Source organism: Palaemon carinicauda, chromosome 5, assembly GCF_036898095.1.
Source record: "Palaemon carinicauda isolate YSFRI2023 chromosome 5, ASM3689809v2, whole genome shotgun sequence".
NCBI lineage: Eukaryota > Metazoa > Arthropoda > Malacostraca > Decapoda > Palaemonidae > Palaemon > Palaemon carinicauda.
In genome coordinates, this window is record NC_090729.1 from 138268449 (window position 1) to 138291484 (window position 23036).

Here is a 23036-nt window from a genome sequence, read left to right on the forward strand (position 1 = left end):
TGGAGTGTTTCTCCTACTTGTCAAAAGATGGCAGCACACGTAACTTGTTTCATTCATTTGAATGATTCTATTCAATTGGAAAAGGGTGATACATTGATACTTATGTGTGGCCTGTATAAATTGTATTCAGTTGCAATTGAGTAGGCTATTTTTAGCCTCATGGAAGGTTCCAGAATGCAAGGATTAAAGAGCATTACACACTGTTCATTTTCATGGCCAACAGATGGCCTTAACAGTAGAGTACCAAATTGTTAATTATCACCATCGTCCACTCATTATAGTTTTTATTACTTCATTTCTGTTGACATTTGCGCACAAAATTGCTATAATTAGGACGCACGTGAACTTGATGTTCCTTGTTGTCTGACTACAACTTAATTCTTAGTAAATTACAGATTTCAAAATGAGTGTCACAGAAATATTTCCTCAACAAACAATCGTTAGTTCAATTACATTTGGGGGTCTGGGGGTCGGGTCGTGAGATAGTGCCACATATACTGAAATCGGTGAGACAGTCCAGTAATTACAGTTATTTTATCTAATTTTCAATTACCTTTATATGAAATCGAAAGCTAATTTATATGCTTCCTGGTATGACATGTATTGTTGGTAAAAACTATGTAGAATAACAATATTGTTACATACCGAAAGGCATAACGCAGACTCCTCTACCTCCCTCCCTTATATCGTAACGAGTTTCACTTTACCCCCAATAGATGGCATCAGAGGCACCTTGTCTTATCTAATATAGTACATTGTTTGACGACCACATGTGTCAAAAAAAAGAGTCATAGGAAGGTAGAGGCTAGAGAATTAGTAGTTGGTAAATTGTCCAACGATCGTTTCCTTATTAGGAATGGATATTTTGATCCGAAACTTGTGTGAATTTTTCACATGGTATCGGAAGCAACCTGGGTTTACTTATAGAAGTGTTTAGTATTTCCTTTCTTCACCAGAACACATGAATGGCAAGTCATGTCCCTGTACAATTGACCAAGGTAACAACCATCAGCATAGTTAAGGTTGGTGGGACGAGTTTGGGAAAGCGCTGCCAAATGGAATTTCCTTGAATGGAGAATATCACTATTCATTATAAATTCAACTAATTTAAGGACTAATAGTTATATACCGGAAGGTGCATGGCCATGGTATAATTAGATGTTCTTATAATGAGTGTAATCATCATAGACAAATCGAATAAAGAAAAAGAAAATGGTCGCATTTCTGTGTCTTTTGCAATATTGCGTCATCCACCTGCGAATTTGTGTTTTTTTAATAAGGGCATTCCAGAGTGTAAAACACTTATAAAATAAACCTAATCACCATTTCCTTAGTAAATGTGTGCATGCCACTAAAGCTATTTCTTGGTTCAATATAGATTGAAGTAATCCATTCAGTATATATATATATATATATATATATATATATATATATATATATATATATATATATATATGTGTGTGTGTGTATGTATATATATATATATATATATATATATATATATATATATATATATATATATATATATATATATATATATATATATATATATAAATATATATATATACACACACACACACACACATATATATATATATATATATATAATATATATATATATATATATATATATATATATATATATATATAGAACATCATTCTTTTCCTTTACCAGTAACAGTAACGGTCTTCTTAAGCCAATGATACGTCAATTGTGATTATAGTAAATGCTGATTCTGAAAGATCATTGAGAGAGAGAGAGAGAGAGAGAGAGAGAGAGAGAGAGAGAGAGAGAGAGAGAGAGAGAGAGAGAGAGAGAGAGAGAGAGAGAGAGAGAGATGTTGATGATCTCTGCAAATGAATCAGAGGAGACAGAGTATACATATAACAAGACTCTATAATAAGACTCTTTAGCTATGGTAAGCAGCTCTTCTAGGAGAAAGACACTCCAAAATTAAACCTTTGTTCTCTAGTCTAGGGTAGTGACATAGCCTCTGTACTATGGTCTTCCACTGTCTTAGGTTAGAGGGCTCTTGCTTGAGGGTACACACGATCACACTGTTATGTCTAATTTCTCTTCATCTCTGTTTTATTAAAGTATCTATAATTTGCACAGGAAATATTTGTTTCAATGTTGTTAATGTTCTTAAATTATTTTATTTTTACTTGTTCCCTTTCCTCACTGGGCTATTTTCCCTGTTGGAGCCCCTGGGCATATAGCATCCTGCTTTTCCAACTAGGGTTGTAGCTTAGAAATTAATGATAATACTAATATTCATTTATACAGGTAAAGTGTGGATATGAACTTTCAGTCGCCTCCTGTAACTCTTTCCAGAATCTCGTGATTAGAACCTTTGAAATGACATTTTCCCTGAGCTTTTTTCAAGAGTGTCGTCAACTCTTGCTTTCAGCTCTATGGCTGAGCTTTTTCACTTAAGCTGTGTAAACCCTAAATTGATGAAAAGTTGATAAGCTTTTCTGTACAGTTTTAGGAAGCAACCGATGGTTAATGAAGATTCTTGTCCAGGTGGTTCATATTTGATTCATCTTTTAAATGGCAAATGCAATAGTTTTTGTTGTATGGGTTCATGGGGGAATGGGGGGGGGGGGGGGTTTCCTCCCCCAATTATAGGAGGAACAGGTTACTTGTGTGGAGAAAACTATAATGAAATAGCATGTGAGAAAAAACGTGCTCAATGAAGGTCCAAAGGCTATCAGTGATACCATCAATCTTATCTGAATAATCTTCGCCAAAGCTCTCTCTCTCTCTCTCTCTCTCTCTCTCTCTCTCTCTCTCTCTCTCTCTCTCCTCATCTGTTGGCTACAGAAGCTGAGAGGGAACGGGAGGGTAAATGTGTGAAATTTTGCAGAGAGAGAGAGAGAGAGAGAGAGAGAGAGAGAGAGAGAGAGAGAGAGAGAGAGAGAGAGAGAGAGAGAGAGAGAGCATGTTTTTTCTGGTCGACGACGTATAAAGTATACGGTATGTTATGAAATAACTGTTATTTGTGTTTTCTTGTTTATCCTTTTGCTTTCGATATGACTGTTGTTGTTTTTGTTGTTTTTGTTGTTGTTGTTAAAGTGATGACGGTCATTGGATGCGAAATTCTGTACAAGTGCAGTTCTTGAATCATTTTGAGATTAATGAGACAAAAATCTAAGAAGTAATTTTCAGTATGAGGAGAAAACTACTGAGAAATTATTCCCCAAAAAAATCGTCTTTGTATATATATAAAAAAAAAAAAAACACTTGTCAGTGTAAAGAGTTAACTTTGATACTCCTGTCCAGAAAGTCTTCCTACTCTGAATTAATTAACTCGAGGCCCCTCTCTCTCTCTCTCTCTCTCTCTCTCTCTCTCTCTCTCTCTCTCTCTCTCTCTCTCTCTCTCTCTCTTGTTAATGAGGTATGTTAGCTTTACATTGGGTTTGTTATGGCGTTTGAGGTTTTCTACGAAGTTTTAGGACAGACGGTATGAAAACAAATAAAGTCTTAACCCAGACTATGTCTGACCTTCACTGTCTATAATGAAAGTCTTTTATTACTATAAATGCTGGAGTATGACATTTTTATAACATTCCCGGTCCAACTATTTAGGGAAAATACAAGAAAAAAAAATATCCTTAATCCGCAAAATATGAAACATACAGCAAACAGAAATGTTATTTGAAGCTTATCATAGAGAAAGTTTAATTCAATGATATCCGAAGAGTCGTGTAATCTACTTAAGTTTGTTTCTTGGCGCCAAAACAGCTCATCGCCAAAACAATGAGTGCCAAACTGTCTATCGCCAAAATGGCGGCGCCAAATCGTCAGCGCCAAAGAGTTGGCGCCAAATCGTCCTGTTCCGCCTACAATATATTGTAATTAAGGCCATAATACTGATGTTATTTTTTTTTCTTAACATGTCTGAAATTACTAACGTTTAACATATGCTAATAAACTATTCAACGATAATCAGTTTCCACTTCTCTTCTGTATTAGCTTTCAGTATATTTTGAAATAGAACCATGACAGAGAGACTTCACTTATGCCTATGCTTCAGGCCGCGTAAGAAAATAAGTAATTTCCAGTGTTCTTACTGGCCTGTAATATTCGTTCAGGTAGAGGTAAGAGGTCTAGTTCAGGCAGTGGAATATTTCACCCTTATTCTTTAATACCACATTCGAGGCTTAGGTCACACAGTCAGTCTCTGATACAGTAGGTCATTTTCAGTCTCCAAATATACCCAGGCTTTCTGATTTATTAAATTCTCTTGTTCACTGTGATATTTCCTGGAAATATTTAGTTGTCTGTTTTGATAATAATTTGAAATCATGTTTCTCAATCACGATAAAGAGCTACATCTGAAAAGGAAAATTTCCTCAAAAGATAGGTTGGATCTATCGGGTTTGAAGGTGAGACAACTGTAAACGGTTTTCAAAGGGATGAAGTCTAGGCTTCTGTGGGCTTTGATTTCGTACAAAGTCTCTGAACGTGCGGGGCTTTCCTGTGAATATTTAATCTTGAAAGATTGACTAAGTGTTAGAACTCTAAAACCTTAGAGGGCTAAGAAAGGATTCTGAATCAGGGTAAATACAATCAGAATACGAGGTATAAGAACGGGTTAGAAGATAGCTTTTTCCGTTTCTTGACTACCACTTCTAAACTAAGCGTTGACTGTGAATATTTAATCTGGTTGATCTTGACAAATTCTAGTGCCATTAATGATGTCAAGTGGATTCTATCTCATGAATTATACAATCAGAATCAAAGGTACTGTACCAACCGTGTGTCACACAATTGTACATAATTCCTTTTGCATATATTATGCTTGTATCTTCGCTCTTCCCTCGCACTAAACGAACATGAAAATTCATGTCTGCTGTTTTCCCTGTAACATTGTCTGTCTTGTTAACTTGTTAGGTCCTGTTGGTTTGAGGTTTTGTATATAAAGGAGAGTGTTCTATAATAATATAACTCAGTCGATTGCTTCCTGCCTTTGAGTTCACAACCTTCCCCTTCGGCACCGTCATATTGGTGACCCCGGAAGTCGACTCGCTCCCACTGCCTTCCACCCCCACCTCCCTCGCCCCTCGATCGTTGGTACTATGGCGGACTCTACTACAGGAGTTGGCGCTGCGGCCGCCCCATTAAAACTTTCACCGTTCGCCAGCGGAGAGGCATTTGCTTGGTTTCAGCGCGCAGAAGTCCAGTTTCGCATCAACGGCGTGACTCGCTCAACCACCAAAGCAGATTATGTTCTCGCGGCGATACCCAAGGACACCTTCCTGGAAATATCCGACTGGCTTTGTGAACAAGGAGACACGCCAATAGCATATGACGCCCTCAAAACATACCTTCTGCAGCAGTACTCGCCGTCGCCAGCCGCCCGTGTAGCAAAGCTTTTTCAGCTCTCGCAACAACCGTTGGGGGACCAAAGGGCTTAGCTTGCCCTCAGGGAAATGACCAGTATCGCTCGCCTTCAACCTGCCGCAGACGGCTCTCCTCGTGAGGTGAACCTACTTCGTGCCCTTTGGATACGCTGTTTACCCGGACCAATACGCGCTGCCATACCTGATGTCGATAGTTTACCCATAAAGGACTTGATGACCAAAGCCGACGCCCTTATGAACAGCCACTTCAAGACCTCCATCAACGCCTCCACCCCTGACTAAGAGGATGCCTATTCAACCTCAACTGAACCTGACATGAATGCCGTAGGACATACACGCCCACACCGTGACGTGCCGAAGCAGAGATAAAGCCGCCCACCACCCACCAATCGCTCGCGCCCCAACAAACGACTTCTACAGCCACTTACTACCTCCCATCCGCCGCAGTTTTGCTACTACCACTTCAGATTCGGGGCAACTGCGAAGAAATGTGCCGAGGATTGTCAGTGGACAAAAAACGTGTAAGTAGGCCATCGCTCGTGGCGGTGGCCTCCCGTGTTTCTAATCTTTTCTTTTTACAGGATGCAGGAACGGGCGTGCGATTTTTGGTAGACATGGGTGCTTGTCGTTCTCTTTTGCCAAGGAAACTCTTCAAGACATGATGAAGTCTGTCTACATCTGCCGACGTCCGCTTGGTAGCTGCCAACGGATCTGCGATACCCACCTACGGTTACGAGAACCTCACATTATCGTTCGGAAACGGTAAATTCAATTGGAAGTTTCTCGTTGCTGACGTCACCATGCCAATCCTCGATGCGGATTTCCTCTCTCATTTCCACCTTCTGGTCGATGTCGCCCACCGACGATTGGTCAACGCAGACTCGTACTTGTCGACACCTCTTCAACCCGCCCCCTCTAACCTCGCTCTCCACATTAGCGCACCCACGGATGCCTACGCCCACCTCCTCACGTAGTACCCTGAAGTTTTCCGTCCAGAACTTCGCCAAACGCCCACGGTTCCTACCAAGCACGGTATTTATCACCATATCAAGACGACGGGACACCCAGTCTTCGCAAAATTCAGACGTCTGGCACCGGAACGATTGGCAGCCGCCAAACAGACGTTCGCCGAAATGGAGGAAATGGGCCTTTGCCAAAAGGCCTCCAGCCCATGGTCGTCACCCTTACACATCGTTCTGAAGAAAGACGGCTCCCTCCGTCCGTGCGGGGATTACAGGCACCAGAACATGCAAACAGAACCGGATCACTAGCCCCTCCCAAACATTGCCGACGTGACCTCCTACCTGCACAAAGCAAAGGTTTTCTCTACGCTCGATCTCCTGAAGGGGTATTATCAGGGGCCTATGAACCCAGAAGACATCCCCAAGACTGCCATCACCACTCCGTTTGGTACATACACCTTCAGTTACTCCTGTTTTGGCCTTCGTAATGCTGGGGCCACGTTTCAACGTCTCATGGATGGCATCTTAGGGGATCTCTCTTTCTGTGTATGTTATGTGGACGACATACTATTGTTCTCCTCCTCAAAAGAGGAACACCACCGTCACCTGCGCATCGTGCTCGACCGCCTGCAACAAAACGGCCTTGTAGTCCGGTACGACAAGTGTACCTTTGGCGCCAACGAAGTGTCGTTCTTAGGGCACCGCATCACTCCTGAAGGTGTCCACCCCCTCCTTGAGAAGGTAGCAGCCATTCAGAACTTCCCCGTGCCCTCGACCGTCAAAGCTCTGCAGGAATTCTTGGGCATGATCAACTATTATCACCGTTTTCTGCCAGCCATTGCCGCCACTCTTGCTCCCCTCTACGCCTCCCTCAAGGGCAAGCCAAAAAACCTGAAGTGAGGTCCCCTTCAAGAAGCAGCCTTCTGCAATGCAAAGAAGGCCCTATCAACTGCTGCAGCTCTCACTTTTCCTATCCCACACACCCCTCTCCTTCTCTCCACCGATGCCAGCGACGTCGCTATTGGTGCAGTACTCGAGCAGGTGGTCAAAAGCTCGTCCCGCCCATTGGCCTTGTTCAGCAGAAAACTGTCCAAGGCAGAATCGGGTTATTCTACCTTCGATCGAGAATTGCTGGCAGTGCACTTGGCTGTCCGTCACTTTCGCCATTTCTTAGAAGGTACGCCCTTCGTCATTTGCACAGACCACATGCCTCTGGTGCACGCCTTCACTCGACAGTCTGACGCCTGGATTGCTCGTCAACGCCGACATCTCTCCGCCGTGGCTGAATACAATTGCACCCTCCAATACGTCCCTGGGAAAATGAATCCCGTTGCCGATGCCCTGTCAAGAAACACGTTGGCTGCTATTCAACTGGGATTGAATTACAACGCCCTGGATGAAGCCCAACGACAGGATCCAGAGTATCAAGCTTGTAGGACATCCTGCACGTCCCTCCGTTGGGAAGACTTTCCCCTCGAAGACTCCAACACCACCCTCCTCTGTGACGTCAGTACTGGTAGACCGCGACCTTGGATTCCTGCTCCCATGCGCCGACAGGTGTTTGATTTCATTCACGGCCTTTCACATCCCTCGTGCCGTTCTACTGCACAGCTGCTGAAGGCAAAGTTCATTTGGCATGGCATTTCTAAGGATGCTAAGGATTGGGTCCGCGCCTGTACTTCTTGCCAAACTTCCAAAGTACATCGACACACGGATTCAGGAGTGGGCACCTTTCCTCAACCTCAGCGTCTTTTCGCACACATTCACGTCGACGTTGTAGGCCCCCTACCCACATCACAAGGACATCGTTACCTGTTTACCGTCATCGACCGCTCCACTCGTTGGCCTGAAGCCATTCCCATGGAAACTGCAACGTCCGCCTCATGTACATCTGCCTTACTCTCTGGATGGATTTCAAGATTCGGTATCCCTGAGCATATTACTTCTGACAGGGGAACCACTTTCACCTCTCAATTGTGGACGTCATTAGCGAATCTCCTGGGCATCACCCTACATCAGACAACAGCCTACAACCCCGCTGCCAATGGAATGGTTGAACGTTTTCATCGCACCCTTAAAGCAGCTTTGTGTCCCGCTGCAAGGATTCCAACTGGTTTACTCAGCTTCCCTGGGTCCTCCTGGGACTAAGGACCACTCCTAAAGACGCCCTCGACGTCTCGGCAGCTGAAATGGTGTATGGCGACCCGTTGGTCGTCCCTGCCGAATCTTTTCCTTCTACAACCTCCTCCGACGATCTCCAGCGCATACGTCACGTCTTGGGAAAATTTACTCCGTGCCGCCAGACTTACAAGCCCCCAGCGAAGCATCACATACCAACGGACTTGCACTCTGCAACGCACGTCTTCCTGCGCAACGACACCAGCAAGCCACCACTAACGCCCCCTTACACGGGCCCTTTCCTTGTGATCCGACGCAGTCCGAAAGCATTCCTCCTAAACATTCGGGGCAAAGAAGACTGGGTCTCCATTGATTGTCTAAAACCTGCTTATCTTCTGCCAGATGACCCGCCTACAGTTCACCTCTCTAGATCAGGGCGCCCTATTTAACATATACAGTATGTCATTTTTAGAGGGGGAACCATGTACCAACCGTGTGTCACACAATTGTACATAATTCCTTTTGCATATATTATGCTTGTATCTTCGCTCTTCCGTCGCACTAAACGAACATGAAAATTCATGTCTGCTGTTTTCCCTGTAACATTGTCTGTCTTGTTAACTTGTTATGTCCTGTTGGCTTGAGGTTTTGTATATAAAGGAGAGTGTTCTATAATAATATAACTCAGTCGATTGCTTCCTGCCTTTGAGTTCACAACCTTCCCCTTCGGCACCGTCACAGTACAGAAGGGTTAGAACAGAAGATGCTTTACCAATTTAATTGACTCCGTCTCTACACAAAGCACTCGGTTGAGAATTCTAATTTTAAAGATTTTGGGGAAAATCTTCTTCGTCATTCAATTCATGTAACATGATAAGTATTAGAAGTTTCATCAGCGGGAAAGATGATTTTCATGGTCATAGAGGATGTTGACTAAATAATCTAGTTTAGGAATATTAGTAAATATCTTCGTTTTTTATTCTTATGATAAGATACTGTGTATTTGAGTAAGTGTAGCAATTATGTTTACATTGCTTTGCTGATGACTTTTAGTTTTTGTGAGGTGTTTACCAAAGGATTCTAATGAAATCTTTCTAATAAGGAATCAATAACAAGCTGGATGTCTACTATCTGATTAAAGATCCAAGACATGGCCTCTGATGAATGTTGTATGATTGGAAAAAGGTAGAACTTTATACCTTTCCGATTATAATGTAGCAAGGATCTTGTCAGTTATCAACCGGATCAGGGGACTTCAGGGTGTAAGCATTACTTTTGTAACATTCAGGAGTAATGTATCCAAAATGTCAGCTCTTGTGTTTGCATCCAAACCCACACATTCATAAACTAACTAAGATGCTCTCGGCCGTCTGTTACAAACAAAAGAATTTAAAGGCCTTATTACTTGTTGGTCTTCCCATCATTAAAGAGTTAAATCAACAACTAAACAGTATCAGTTAAAAAAATTACATTGAATCTCCAACATACGAACTTCATTATTCCATGACTGGAAACATAAGTTCAAACATTTTTAAGGGCAGCATTGTTAATTAAGGCATCAAACTCATATTCAAATATTCGTATTTTCCATTGTTTCAGTCAGTTGAGTTTGCTAGCACTAGTGAGATAGTCTACATTTGTATCAAATTTTCCTTTTTTTATATAATGCAAAACTCTTATAAGAATGAAAAAATGTGCACTCAAGCTCTTTTATTTTGAAGTCCTTTAGTAAAATATTATTACTGTATCTAAGAGACTCGGTATTATGATTGGGGTGGTAGGAGAGAAGTTCCTATATTACAACAAATACTTTTATGATAAGAATATATTTATATCTCTACAAAAATCTGACACTTGAACCATGGCTAGACAGAGAATTACCAATCCACTCCTTCTCCTCTATCTCCAACTGTTCTATGCATTACAAAATCCATGAGGAGGATAAACAACATAGGTGACAACACATTCCCTTGGCGTACTCCACTGTTCACTGAAAATTCATCTGATAGGATTCCACTAACATCAGCTTTGCATTAACTATGCTCATGATCAGACTTAATTAAATTTACATATTCAGGAGGAATTCCATAATAACGCAGGATTCTCCACAAATTTTTCAGAGCAAACTATCAAAGGCTTTTTTTTATCCACAAATGCCATCCAAAGTTGATTTCTATATTTTACGCAGTGCTGAAAATTTTGTCAGTAAAACTTCTACCTTTTTTAAATCCTGCTTGTTCATCTCTAAGCTTTTCATCAATCTTTCTCTCCAGTTTCTTTAGAAAAAGCATACTATATATTTTCATGACAACTGACGTAAGTGTGATGCCTCTGTAATTTTGGCAATCCGGTAAATAGTGCTTGCTTACCAGAATGCATGAAATATCACAGGAGGTTAGGCTTAAGATAAATAGAAGAGATGATGAGAACGGAATATGAAATGGGATATGAAAAATCATTGGAAGTAGGAGGGCTTGATGAGGTAGAATCATTTAAGTACCGTATTCAGGAACTATGATCTTTAAGACAGGGCGGTTAGAATTGGAGTTTAATGAAAGATTGAAAAAAGCAAATCAGACAATGGTTAGGTTAAGTGAAATTTGGAAATGAAATCACCTGAAATTATATATAAAAATCAGGCTATATATTGTTTAGTGAGATCTGTGTTACAGTATGGACGTGATTCATGATATAACAATGTTACAATCTCCAACAGATTTAGTAAATTTATGATCAAAGCCCTCAGAAAAATATTGGGAGTTAAATGACACAGCAGGATTATAAATGAAACTATAAGGCCCCGTCCACACGAGCAAGCTCTGCTCGGTAAACTTTGCCTCTTTGCGAGCTAGGGCTGTCGAACGCATTTATGTTGCTGTCCGAACGACGGTGGTTGGGTAGTGAAAGACTGACAGTGACTGACAAAGGATCAAGTTGTGTAGGGCAGCATGGATCGCAGGACACACAAGGAGAAAATCGCGCTGTCTATTGTTATAGCAAAGATAAAGGCAACAAAGCAGAAAAGGATGTGGTGTTAAGAGTGGTTGCGAAGAAGAGAAGACATAGGAAGTCACGTGACAATATTGCGTGACCTGAAACATGGTTATGAGGCAGATTTCATCAACTATATGAGAATGAACCCTAACACTTTTTATAACATCTTATCGAAAGTGGAACCATATATAATGAAAGAAGATACCAAAATGAGGCAAGTATTTCAGCTGAAGCTCGACTGCATGCGATAATACTTTTCCTGTCAATTTGTATGCAGCTGCAGATCACTACAATACAGCTCAAGGATTTGCAAGCAGAGTTTGAGTGCAATAATTCCAGAAACCTGCAAACAAATTTATGAAGTCATGAGGAAAGACTACCTTAGGGTGAGACTTACCAACAAGGCTGGTAGTACGGTACGGTACGGAATGTTTTTCCGTACTCCGTGCCTGGTTAAAATACCGTACCGTAATTTCGTACCGTACTATCAATAATTTTTCCGTACCGTACAGTACGGAAAAAATACCATACCGTAATTCCGTACCTATACCGTACTAATATGGTTGCTGCTGCTTAGGATATTTGTAGTAACATTTAATACTGTTCCTTTGTTTTTAATACAAAACCAAGAGTATTCACTTTTGGATTCATAAAACATGTTTGGCATTAAACTATACGGTATATTTAGTACATGAAATATAGTGTATGAAATACTATTCAAAATATTTCCCAGTATTATGACTCTTTGGATAATAATAATAATTTTGTTGAAACCATCACTTCCTCTTTTAAGGATTTTATTATGAAAAAATATACCATAATCTAACCATTGACAGAACTTAAAAGCATTTCCCGATGTTACCATGTAATAAAATAAACCATTTTTTTCTCAATATTCAAAAGTTACGATGTAAAAAAATGAAATAATTTTTTTTTCCTCGACATTGAGAAACTAAAGTTACGATGTAAGAAAATAAACTAAATATTTTTTCTCAACATTCATAAACTAAAGTTAAGATGTTATAAAATAAACTAAATCTTTTTTCTCGACATTGATAAAATAAACGGATTTTGAGCGAAGCGAAAAATCTATTTTTGGGTGAGATGGCCATGTCGTCCTGATGGAAGTTCCTATAGGGTTGCTTCCTAGGGTATATTACAACTACGGCGATATTCCCAGAGAATTTACCTTAAGGTACCAGAATTCTAACTCCTGGAGCGAGTATCCCTCGTGAAAGGGATATCGCGACATATCAGAGGACGTATTATTGACACGCCACATGGCAATCTGCATCCTGGACAGAGATTTCATCTCGTAGGAGGCGATTGGCAAGAAACGAATTCGGGAAAGAAAAAGGGGAGCCGCTCCCAAGGCTTCCCTATCCTCCGATTCGTATGCGTGCCTGGCGCCAATCCTGGCGCCATCTGTATTCCTTGTAGCGTACACGAGGTGCTACAGATACTGTATGTAGGGAGGGGTCCTACAGCCCTTTCTTAGAAAGGCAAGGGCGGGTCCATCAGGACGACATGGCCATCTCACCCAAAAATAGATTTTTCGCTTCGCTCAAAATCCGTTTTTTGGGCTCAAGCCATGTCGTCCTGATTGAAGTGTACCAGAGCATTACTGTATCTGTGGACTCTCAGAACGTGCCGTACTCCCCGGAGGTAATTTTTCCCGGTCGACTAGACCTAGAGACCTAAGATGTTACCGTTATACATCTTTTCAACTAACTATAAACTATGTTAGAACTTCCTGCCCCCTACAGGGAAGAGTCCTACTAGACTCTGGAAAAGTCTCGAAGAGTACAAATACCTATGTATGAATACCAGGCAAGCTAATATAGTGGTCTCGCCCTATATTAAGTAAAGCATAGTTTGTAAAGAACCACTGCGTCAATATATATTGACCAGTAATCCGCACAATACTTGTATTGGACAGAGGTTTATATCCGCATAGGAAGAAACTAATAAAACCGCCCTCGTCCCTTTATGGGACGGAGTCCTCCCATTAGGGGACTACATAAACAAATGCAACATAGCTTGCATAACAGAACAATTCTATTAGAATTATCCCAGATAAGGTACATGGAATAAATGCTCAATTATACCAATAAATTGACACAGGTGAAAGAGACGCAAGGTTCTCAAGAACAAGTTTATTGACAGACAATAAATAGACAGGTTAACAACAATTATATATATATATATATATATATATATATATATATATATATATATATATATATATATATATATATATATATATATATATATATATATATATATATATATATATATATATATATATAAAGAGGATAACCCAAAACTTTAAGCATAAGTATGATAGTAAACAGAACTTGTTTATCTGAAAGAAAAAACATTAAATGCTACTTTTTTTTTTTTTTAAGATACCGAGGTATCAAGTCATAAAAGTCTGTATTACAAATCAATCACATTAGCGTTAAAAACGCTCGGCACACATGTCTGTACTTATGCTAGGTTCACCTTTGGAAAAGGAACAGTCTATGTGGGCACTCGGTGCCCTCATTTAGTTTGTAGTACAGTATGTACCTACACACTCACCCTGGACTTAATCGTCCTAATTAAGACCACTGTTCCTCGCAGAGTTAAACAGTAGGGTTAACTACACGACCCACTGCTACCACAGATCTCTTTAGTTCCTCTACTTGCTTCGCATAGTGGCGAAAGAACACTCTGGAAGACTTCCAGCCAGTGTATGAACGGAGATGTTCAAAATCCATACAATTAAAGAAATTTAGGGATGAGGCAACTTTCCTCGGATCGTGACCTGCGGGTGTACTGTCAGGATCCGCTCTGCGAATAAAATATGTGATTTTCGCTCTGAGTTGATTCAGAGATAAATTTGAGGCTGATGTTTCTCCCCTGAATAGTTGACCACCCTTGAATTCTGAAGTTCTACGAAGATAGACCTTTAGGCATTCTACTGGACATAGAGATGCATCTTCTTTCAGAGGGCAGATTCTCCAGGGACCCCACCTGTTGGTGGGTAACTCATTCTTGGCGAGAAACGTAGGATCCGGAAACAGGTTCAGTTCCCCCCCATCCAGGAACTGAACACGATCTGCCTCTCTCGAGAGGCCTACGATCTCACTAACCCTGGCCCCTGACGCGAGTGCAAATAGGAAAATAACTTTTTGTGTCAAATCCTTTAACGCACATTCTTCATTGCTCAACAGGGAGGCGAAATGAAGAACTTTGTCTAAAGACCATGAGATGGGCTTTGGAGGTGCTAAAGGTCTGAGCCTAGCACAGGCTTTCGGAACTTTATTAAAGATCTCGTTACCTAGGTCGATCTGGAAGGCAAATATAATGGGTCTCATCAAAGCAGATTTACACACTGAAATCATGTTAGCTGCCAACCCTTGACCATGGAGGTGGATGAAGAAAGATAAGCAGAAGTCTGTTGAGATCTCCTGCGGATTCTTTGCCTTTACAAAGGCCACCCATTTTCTCCAAGATGACTCATATTGCCGTCTAGTCGATTTGCACTTATATTTCTCTAGGAAGTCTATGCTGGCTTTCGAAATCCCGAAACGCTTTCTCACCGCAAGGGCGAGAAAATCATGAGCTGCAGGGTCCGGGTTTTCTGTAATGAAGCGCAGACAGTCGACTTCTGGACTCGCTGGGTCAGAACTGGATGTGGTAGCGGCACAAACTTCAGCTGTAGTTCCAACGCCAAGGGGAACCACATGCTGTTCGGCCACTTGTGGGCCACTATTGCCGCTACCCCTTTGAAGGATCTCAGTTTGTTGAGGACCCTCAACAGAAGGTTGTGAGGGGGGAACAGATAAATCTTGGACCATCTGTTCCAGTCGAGGGACATCGCGTCCACTGCTTCCGCTAAGGGGTCCTCGTACGGGGACACGTACAGGGGCAACTTCTTGTTGTCTTTCGTCGCAAAGAGGTCTATCTGCAGTTCTGGGACTTGATTCAGAATGAAGGAGAATGATCCTGCGTCTAAGGACCATTCCGACTCTATCGGTGTGAACCTGGATAGAGCGTCCGCTGTCACGTTGCGGACTCCTTGAAGGTGAACTGCCGACAGGTACCACTTCTTCTTTTCCGCCAATCGGAAAATGGCCAACATCACCTGGTTGAGAGGTGGTGACCTCGACCCTTGTCGATTCAAGCATCTCACAACCACCTCGCTGTCCATCACCAATCTTATGTGGATCGAGTGACGCGGGGAGACTTTCTTTAAGGTAAGGAGCACTGCCATAGCTTCTAGAAAGTTTATGTGAAAGGTCCTGAATAGCTTGGACCAAGTCCCCTGGACTTTTTTCCGATGAGAGTGACCTCCCCATCCCTCCTTTGAGGCGTCTGAGTGAATCGTCATCGACAGGGGAGGTGGCTGAAGAAGAACAGACTTCTTTAGATGTCTGGCTTGGGACCAAGGCCTGAGAAGAGTACGTAGCCGAGGCGGCACTGGTCTTCTCAGATCTCTTCGCGCGTTTGATGCATACCTTCTCCAAACTCCGGTTGCATCCTTTAGCTGTGCTCTTAGCACTTGGTCTGTCACCGAAGCAAACTGGAGAGAGCCTAGTACCCTCTCCTGTTCGCGTCTTGATATCCTTTCGGAATCTAGAAGTCTCTTGACAGAGCCCGCTATCTCCTTCCTTTTCTTCGTCGGGATGGAGAAACAGTGTGACAAAAGGTCCCAGTGGATTCCCAGCCACTGGAACTTTTGGGATGGAGAAAGTCGAGACTTTTTTCTGTTGATCTTGAAGCCTAGGTACTCTAGGAACTGGATCACCTGACTGGAAGCTTGCAAGCATTCGGTCTCGGATGCTGCCCACACCAGCCAGTCGTCCAGGTAGGCTACTACCTGAATTCCCTTTAGGCGTAATTGTTTGAGAGCTGCGCTCGCAAGCTTCGTGAAAATCCTTGGGGCTATGTTTAGCCCGAATGGCATGGCTCTGAAGACGTATAGTCTCCGTTGTAGCCTGAACCCTAGGTAGGGGGAGAGTCGACGGCTGATTGGGATGTGCCAATAGGCGTCTGACAAGTCTATAGAGACTGAGTATGCCCTCTTGGGCAGTAAGGTCCTTATGTGTTGCAGTGTTAGCATTTTGAATTTGCAATTCACTATGAACTTGTTGAGTGGCGACAAGTCCAGAATGACTCTGAGCTTTTCCGAGTCTTTCTTGGGAACACAAAACAGCCTCCCTTGGAATTTGATGGACTTCACCTTTCGGATCACTTTTTTCTCCAACAGTTCTTGAACGTACTCCTCCAGAACGGGGGTGGAGTGTTGGAAAAACCGAAGGCACGGGGGTGGAGTGCTGTACCAGCTCCAGCCCAATCCATTCTTGAGTAGGCTTTGGGCCCAGGGATCGAAGGTCCAACGATCCCAAAATTTCATCAGTCTCCCTCCTACCGTTATCATTTCACTTGGACTGCCATCCTGAGGTCTTGCCTCCCTGACCACGACCACCTCTGAATCCCCTTCCCCTTGAGGGGCGCCTAGACGAGCCTCTGGCTGCTCCTCTAGGCTTTGCTCAAAAGGAAGACTGTCCTTCGAACGTTGGGGTGAATGCCGTGGACTGACCTGGCACAGCCTGGGGTACCCACTGAAAAGTGGTCGGGGTTTGTGCCACCATCTGGGGCACTGGAGGCAATGGCAATTGCAGTTGCTGTTGCTGTCTAGAGGGCTTGGCTGGCCGAGACGGTAGCCTAGTCCTCATATTCTTCCTCTTTGGTTGAGGACCCTCATCCGGGGAAGACTTTCTTTTGATAGCCAGGCCCCACTTCTGGAGAAGGTTTCTATTCTCCACGGCGGCCTTATCAACAACTTCTTTGACCACATCGGTAGGGAAAAGGACTTTTCCCCAAATGTTGGAGGAGATTAACTTCCTTGGCTCGTGCCTCACCGTAGCCCCGGTGAACACGAACTCCCTACAAGCTCTCCTTGCCTTGACGAAGCTATAAAGGTCCTTCGTCACTGTGGCTAGGTGAGTCTTAGCCACCACCATGAACATTTCATGGACCTTGGGGTCACTTGCCATCGTCTCAAGAGTAGTCTGATGAGACATTGAGGCAGCCAGTCTTTCTTTTGTCTCGAACTCTCTTCGTAAGAGAGAGTCGGACAGCTTGGGGAGGTCCTCGCCGAATTGCCGTCCGGCAATATCAGCCTCCAACTTTCCCACTGAGAACGTCAGATGGACATCCTTCCAGTCTTTGTGGTCCATAGGCAGGGCCAGCGACAAGGGTTTACACTCCTCCAGGGAGGGGCAAGGCTTGCCGGCCTCGACTGCCTTTAGGACAGCCGCAAACCCTTTCTGTAAAAAGGGGAAGGCTATAGCAGGAGAGGACACAAAGGAAGGGAGCTTCTTGCTCAATGCAGCTACCTTCGAGTTAGAGAAGCCCCTCTCCTTCATCGAGGATGAAGGTAGGGCTTAAGCCTTAGCGTGGTCCATGATTATGACCTCCTTTGGCTCTGTCTCCTCCCTTGAAGCTGGTTCTTTTCTCAGCCGGACATAGCAGTCCGGATATGATGCCTTGCTGGGCCAGAATTCCACCTCCTCTAGGGGAACTGAACCCAGCTTATCCGAGATGACGATCTTTCCAGTCGTCATCGGCATGTGCTCAGCATACCTCCATGGGTTAGCATCTGAGCATAAGGGAAGGTCTTTCACATTGAGCGTTTTCCGGGGCCCATGTGATTCTGCCAGGGACTGCATCCGCAGTTCCATAGCAGCCGCCTTCTCCTGATTCTCCTTCTGCATTTGTTGGATCATTCCAACAATCGAAGAGAGGGCCTGTCCCAGTTCTACTGGGAGACCGGCCAATGTTGAGGGAATAGGCTCCGGAATCTGAACCGGAGTAGCCGACACCTTGTCGACCTCTTCCTTTACAACGTCTGGGGCTTGAACTTCATCCTGACCTTCTGCCAGGAGGTCTTGTTCCAAACGCTCGTCCACGTCAGACATCCTGTCATCTAACTGGATGTCTTGCATCGCGACCGCGACTTCAACGTCCACCTGGACCTGATCTTGGGGGATCTCCTCTTGAGGCTGGGGAATCACTGCATCAGCTGATGCCTTGGGAAAAAGATACGCCTTCATCTTCTCACTTGGAAGATAAGGGCCAGAAGTGTTCTTTTGGAAGCCCCTTACACAGGTACGAAGCTTCTCCCTTGCTATATCCCTTGATTCCGCCGTCCTAGGGGAATCAAAAGCCTCAGTAATCAGGTTAGTGCATACAGTACATACCTGAGGGTCCCAATACTGGAGATCATCCTTGGAGACAGCGAAAGAACTCACTTTCCTATCTGTAGGGCAACAGCAAAGGGATGTGCAAGAAAACACAATAGTGTTAGAACACACAGTGCTGTACCAAGACCCTTACCATAGTTTTCTTCTTACTGTATATGTTATACTGAAGAATACTAGTACAGTATAGGGGGATACGTGCCGACCGGCAACACACCATAACTAGCTTTAAAGTATACTACTTAACAGCTATAAGGCGGCAGCACTCTGGTTCAAATGCATGTGCCGGCCGGCAGCGACTGCCGGCCGGCAACAGCCAATGTCGGCCGGCAATGGCTGCCGGCTGGCAACTACACAAGGTAGTACCCAGCTGCCGGCCACACTCTTGGTGACCGGCAGACAAGGGCTGACATAAGCCGGCTGGCAAAGGTACAAGACCGATGCCAGCCGGCAGCAAAAGAACCAGAGGACTACACCTGCCCGGCTGCTGGCCTCGGGTCGGGTATAGCACTAGAAGAAAAATAGAATGGATGCCGGGATAAGAGTGTACACAACCTCCAAGCCCGGCAATCCGAAAGAGTGCATATAAGGAAGGGGAGAATCTAATTCAGGCTTCCTGACCAATGCCGTCTGGCTCTACAGGCAGGCATGGATGAGGGACCAAGAGAGGTCCGGGCAGCACTCAAAAATATAAGACTGCCGGCCGGCAAGGGGCTGAGTCAATTCCACATCCTAACCTATACTAGCTCCAGATGTAGAACGACGTACAGTACTGTAATGGCTAGGCCATTACGGAGAAAGAGGGGGAAGGGACAAGAGGGTCCTATCAACCTTGCTTTAGTGACAGATCACCCACAGCCAAGAAACTTATCTTAGCCTAAGGGAGATCTAAGGAGGAAGGCCAGCAATACTTGCCAGCTCCCAGAGCACCAAAGCAAGGAAGGTGTTGCTACTCCCAGGGAAAGAAACTTATCCTCCCCCGAGAACAGCAACAAGGACTAGTCTGGTAGATCACAAAAGAAGGAATCATATCCACAGAAACCTTCGGTAGTGACCTAAGGAGGCTAAGCCCCCTTTGTCTGTGTCAGGCCAGCGAGGGAGACTCTGCCCCAAGCCAGACAAACACAGACTCAGACTAAAAAACTCTGTTGTTCTGTCCCTCTTTGAACCATACTACAGGAACAGGAAGGTACAGTAACACCCCAGTATAGTTTTATCGAAAATAAATTCGGAAAAAACCACTTAGGGATAAGCCCAAGGCTTAAACAGAGGGAAAGGGATTGCATACCATCTCCGAAGAAAAGAAAGCAACCGGGGAGTATGATAAAGTATACTAAGGCTCCATAAGCAACTTAGCCTAGGCATCAAGAGAATCGATTACCTAAATCACCGAAACTCACTCGTATACTATCTTGGAAATATTCCACACAGTCTTAAATATATAAAACATAGCCTAAAGCTTCAATAAAATTTTTATTACACTCTGAAAAACCAAAATCATGCATGAAGTACTAGGACCAAACGACTAGGCTACATGGCCTAGCGTAGGCCAGAATGGCGAATACTTCGCCAAAATAATACTAAGCACGAAAGGAAATCCTATGTAATGCTAAATAGCTAAAATTTATTAAAGCAAAACAACCGGGAATGTCGCTCTGACTAACTAAACTTATACCTAGCGAGCGACAGCGTCCAGGACGCCTCCGGTAGGCTACGGCTCTTGTATCAAAGATTGATTCTATTAATCACTCAGAAATTTACCAAGAGCCTACATTTATACATAAAAGACATTATACTCAACTTATCAGAGGCCGACGAAGACGGAGAAGCCATGAAAAGTAGAATAAATCCAAGATTTGCGAGAAACACAGGAAAAAACACCGAGTTGTTAAGCTACGCAAAAAGGAATACAGATAGCGCCAGGATTGGCGCCAGGCACGCATACGAATCGGAGGATAGGGAAGCCTTGGGAGCGGCTCCCCTTTTTCTTTCCCGAATTCGTTTCTTGCCAATCGCCTCCTACGAGACGAAATCTCTGTCCAGGATGCAGATTGCCATGTGGCGTGTCAAGAATACGTCCTCTGATATGGCGCGATATCCCTTTCACGAGGGATACTCGCTCCAGGAGTTAGAATTCTGGTACCTTAAGGTAAATTCTCTGGGAATATCGCCGTAGTTGTAATATACCCTAGAAAGCTACCCTATAGGAACTTCCATCAGGACGACATGGCTTGAGCCCAAAAAAGCTTGTAACCTAGGCTATAGGAAAATACCTTCCAATAGCAACTTCTTTTAACCAAACATAAGAGTTCAAATTGATTACGTATTGCATCTTAGAAACATAATGCCATCTATTATATCATCCTTCATGCCTAGTCTTAGTTCATCCAAAATGCATCTTAACCCTAAGAATGTTCGCTCTACACTCACTTGAGTGACAAGAAGTGCAAAGGCTACCTCGGCTATAGCCTTCAAATATTTGAATGGATGTTTATTCCACCACGTGAATATATCTTCCCTTTTTTCTCTTCGACTACAGGTATTGAAATGCTTAATTGTTTGTTTTATTTCGGTAAATCGCAAAGCATCATAATCCACTACTTTGCTCTCCCTTTTTCGGTTGTTATCAGCAGCAGACAATTATATCAGCAGGTCAATTATATCTTTTGAGCTCTCTTCATTTCCACTTTGGCTTTCACTCAAGTTCTTTTCTTCATTTTTTTTGGTAAAATCATCCTGAAAATTAATATAGCTTTGTAATGACACAATTCTCTTCCACAATGCAGTGAGGTGCAGCATTGCAAGATCTTTTTGTGGTTCAACTAATAGGCACTGAAATCTTGGATCAAGATATATGGCTGCCAGGAATGCTGCATTGTTGAGTAGAGAAAGCTCTCGATTCTGCATGGCAGTAATAAGGTCGGCTGAAAACTGTATAGATGATTTTGACAGAAGCATTTTACATTTTAACCACTCACCAAGGAACATTCTAGCAGTCAGTTTCTGCATTTGTATGGTAATGGTCGTATTGTACACAGGTTTGAGACAGAGTAAAAGGTCTTCAATAGTTTGCCAGTCATCTTCAGGTATCAAAAGAGATTCATTGGCAAGTCCTATTTGGCATAAAAAAGATTTTCTTGCCATGACACTCTGTAGCATCTCATAAGATGAGCCCCATCTTGGTTCGCAATCCAATTTGGGCAGTGGTTTGTCATTTTTTCTAAATACTAACCTCATATTCTGTGTATGGGTTTTCTTCACTACTTTGCGCGCTTTAGTAAGCGAAGACTTTACATATTGATTTCCGTTGATCATATCATGCACACATAGCTGTAAAGTATGAGCAGCACATCTAACGGAAATGACTCCATCAGCCCTATGCTCATAATTAAGCATAGGGCTTTTCTGGAGAAGACTCTTCCGAAGCACAATATAGGATTATATTTGTGATGCTTCAAACTTTTGTTGGTATTACTTCAAGAATTAGACACAGACGTCACATGTTAATTAAGGAATTAACACGTGCATAGTATATTACAAACTGAAATATAAAATACCTTAGTATTCTACAAGTGAATTTTTTTTAGTCCAGTCAATTGCTGGTGTCCAAATATGCATTAACAGTAATTGCGTAGTGATAGACATCCAAGCCTAAGGTAAGGTGCGGTACGGAATTTGCCCATTTTTTTCGTACCTGAACCGTACCGTACCATACCTTGGTAGAATTACCGTACCATAATTCCGTACCGTACTTATAGGCTAAATATCAACCGTACCGTACCGTACTCCGTACCGTACGTCAGCCTTGCTTACCATACGTAAAACATCAAATTTACACCAGTCTTAATCTGATAACAGTGGCGGATCTAGAAGTCTCTCATAGATGCTGGGATGTACTTATGATTATCATTTATATATGTAACGTGCACACATACAGTACACATATAACAATAATCATATGTATGCACACACATGATGTACATCATATGCACATATTCATTATATGTACTAGAGAGAGAGAGAGAGAGAGAGAGAGAGAGAGAGAGAGAGAGAGAGAGAGAGATGTGAATGAATTATAATCGTTACATTGATTCCAACAGCTATAGCTTACAAAAAATTAACCGGTGAAGTTACTTTTACAAATGCAAGTATTAAAAAGCAGCAGTATTAGTATTAGTGGAAAAAGTGGTAGAACCAGAAGGAGTAGTAGTAGTAGTTGTTGTAGTAGTAGAAATAATCATTAACCAAGGAAATTTTTGCTCCTAACTAATGATTTATTGAAACAAAACAAGGTTCTAGTATTCATATCCATAGGGGGTGGGGGGGGGGGGGAGATGCA

At 42.9% G+C, this 23036-nt stretch overlaps 1 pseudogene; it reads left to right on the plus strand.

Annotated features, from left to right (window-relative positions):
* Window positions 1-23036, plus strand: part of LOC137641166 (uncharacterized) — a 36557-nt pseudogene that overhangs the window by 8403 nt on the left and 5118 nt on the right.